The following is a 2,947-nucleotide window of genomic DNA, read 5'->3' on the forward strand; positions in this document are numbered from 1 at the left end:
ATTACTATTCTACAGATTTACAACCCTTAGGTTAAAGCTATATTTCTATAGTGATCCCGAAAGTAAGAACAATAGATTAGAATGTGGGATGTACGAAGTGGGGATCTTTTACGGTGAGGGATTGAAGTTAAGATATGTGTTTTGGATATAAGATAACTAATTCTCCCCATTTTGTTCATATAAAGAGATGAAATATAAATGTGTTTAACTTAGTTCTCACATCTCCTCTCAATGATGTAGTTAAGGGTCTAAATTAGATAGACAGTTAGAGGATGATGATTTCCTAATTATGTTATCAACCTCGTGAATCAGCAACCGCCATAATTAATAAAACCCAAAAAATTGTATATCTAAGTAATATTGTTCATAGTGCCATAACCCTGGATTTCGCCCTATTATTTTCTCCAATACTTTTTATTATTGCATTGTTTACGGTTACTTTATGTTTTTGAATCTCAAACATTATTGGTTAATTATGCACTTGTTTATTTTTAAAGTAGAACTAGAATAGATTTTTGTTGAGCACAAGTCATTATGGGATCGATACTCTGATTTTAAAGCCTATTTTTCTACTTGAGAGACCACGTACACTTGTGCCTACACTAGGATGAAACAAGATTTTTGGCTCCATTGCCAGGGACTTGAAAATTTGAAACTGTCTTATTTTTAGTTTTGGTATTTGGTTTCTTAAGAGCTAACAACTTGATCTTAGCTTCTGAATTTATAGGTACAAGTTTGAAGCTAAAGTAAGTTGGCAAGAAAAAGAGATTTGGTTGAGCCATATACTAAATATGAGTGATGCCTACATCAGTTGAGGAGAGAAGTCTCTATTAGATACATCAAATTCATCAGGAAAATGCTATTTCTGCACCAATGGATAAATATCAACCATACTATAGAACAGTTTGCAAAATGGCAATACCACTTGAAACTAATGTAACCTCTACCACCCGTAGATCAGAATCTGGAGGTAGATTTAATCTTAAACAGAACATAGTGCAGTCATTGCACAGCAGTAGTCAATCAGGCCTATCACATGAGGATCCACAGGTCCATTTAAAGAAATTCTTGGAGATCAATGACATTTTTATCCCCACTAGCGTCTTCACTAACTACGTAAGGCTCATTCTCTTCCTCTTCTCACTTTTGAGCAAAGAAATTGTTGGAAGTTCCTATCTAAGAAGTTCCTCATATGATTATTTCCATAATGTAAGACTACAAGACTATTTTTTGAGATTCCAAGTTTTAAGTAAAAGCCAGATGAAAACTTACATCATGCTTAGGAGAGGGTCGAATCTCATCTCAAGGATTGTCCGCGCTATCAACAGACAAATTAGGTATTGGCTCACACTTTTCATGAAGCCCTTGACCATAACATAAAATTTTTATTAAATTCAGCTACAGGTGGTCAAACTCCATCACCACATGGGATGATCTGGCTAAGAAGTTCCTCATATGATTCTTCCCATAATGTAAGACTACAGACTGTGTTGTAAGATTCTAAGTTTTAAGCAAAATCCAGATGAAAACTTACATCATGCTTGGGAGAGGTTCAAATATCATCTCAAGGATTTCCCGTGCTATCAACAGAAAAATAAGGTATTGGCTAACACTTTTCATGAATCCCTTGACCATAACACAAAAATTTTATTAGATTCAGCTACAGGTGGTCAATCATTAGAGAAAACTCATGATGAGTTGTATACTTTGATGAAGCAAATTATGCAAGGTAATCCAGATTGGCATAGTGATATCTCTAAAAGTGTAGTGAAAAAAGCCTATAGGTATTATTGTGGTGGATAGTGTCACAAATTTGGCCACTTAATTATCAGCCTTGCAAAAATCAAAGGATGACATGGTCAGCAAGTTGGTTGTGAACCAACCTTAGGCATTGGTAAATGCAGTCCAATAGACCCCCATCATAGTGTGAAATTTATAGGATTTTATAGGCAATACACAGAAGGGAAACTATTGTAATGACTACAATCACAAGTAGTAGAGTCAATCCAACTATTCATGGGAAACAATCAAATTCAGACTCAGCAGTTTCAGCAGTAGCCAAATATTCATGCTAGTAATAATAAAGAAACATTGAAAAAGATCTTGGCCAATCAAGAATAAATGGTTTTAGAAATAAAAGATCATCAAATATCCCACAAAAATTAGAGACAAAGTTTGGACAAGTAGCTCAATCCCAGGATGCCAAACCTCAAGTGTCCTTTCCAAATGACATAAATAATCCAAAGCAGGTAATGGCAATCACCTTGAGAAGTGGTAGAGATCACATTGACAGCTGTTGCACCTAAGCGCACACGCAAGTGTACGTGGTCTCACAAAGTAATACAGTAGCCTAAAATAAAGCTGAATATTGATCCCTCAAATACTTGTATATACAATTATCTAATTCAAGTTCAAATATTAATATTAACATGGTGCAATGTAACCAAAATTGTTTTGAAAGTTTGGAAATTAAAAGTAAACTAAAATAATGCAGAAAAGTAAAGACTTTCGACAAGCAATGGATCAAAACCTAGGGTTAATGAACTGTGAACATTATAATATGCAAATTCACTTCACTCGTTTGGTTACTTATCATGGTTGTTGATTCGTACGGTTTATCATATGATCATGGTCTCTCGACCTCTAACCTTCTACATAACTGGACATTATAACTACATCGTTGAGTGGGGATGTAATAATCTATTTAGATACATTAAGATATAATCCAAAATGTGAACCAATCAAGGATTCTTGTATATTCCTATCCTAGTCACTAATTCAAATTCCTTATTTTATAAGAGAATAATAACCTTACTCTATTTATCCCCATTTTCTATCTTCTTATTACCTCTCCCGAGTTCACAAGGTCGATAATATATGTATTCTAAGGATTGAAAATCCTTAAAATATTTAAAATAAGGATAAAAACAATAAAATATGATAATAA

The sequence above is a fragment of the Capsicum annuum genome, unplaced genomic scaffold (assembly GCF_002878395.1).
Source record: "Capsicum annuum cultivar UCD-10X-F1 unplaced genomic scaffold, UCD10Xv1.1 ctg3318, whole genome shotgun sequence".
Taxonomy (NCBI): Eukaryota; Viridiplantae; Streptophyta; class Magnoliopsida; order Solanales; family Solanaceae; genus Capsicum; species Capsicum annuum.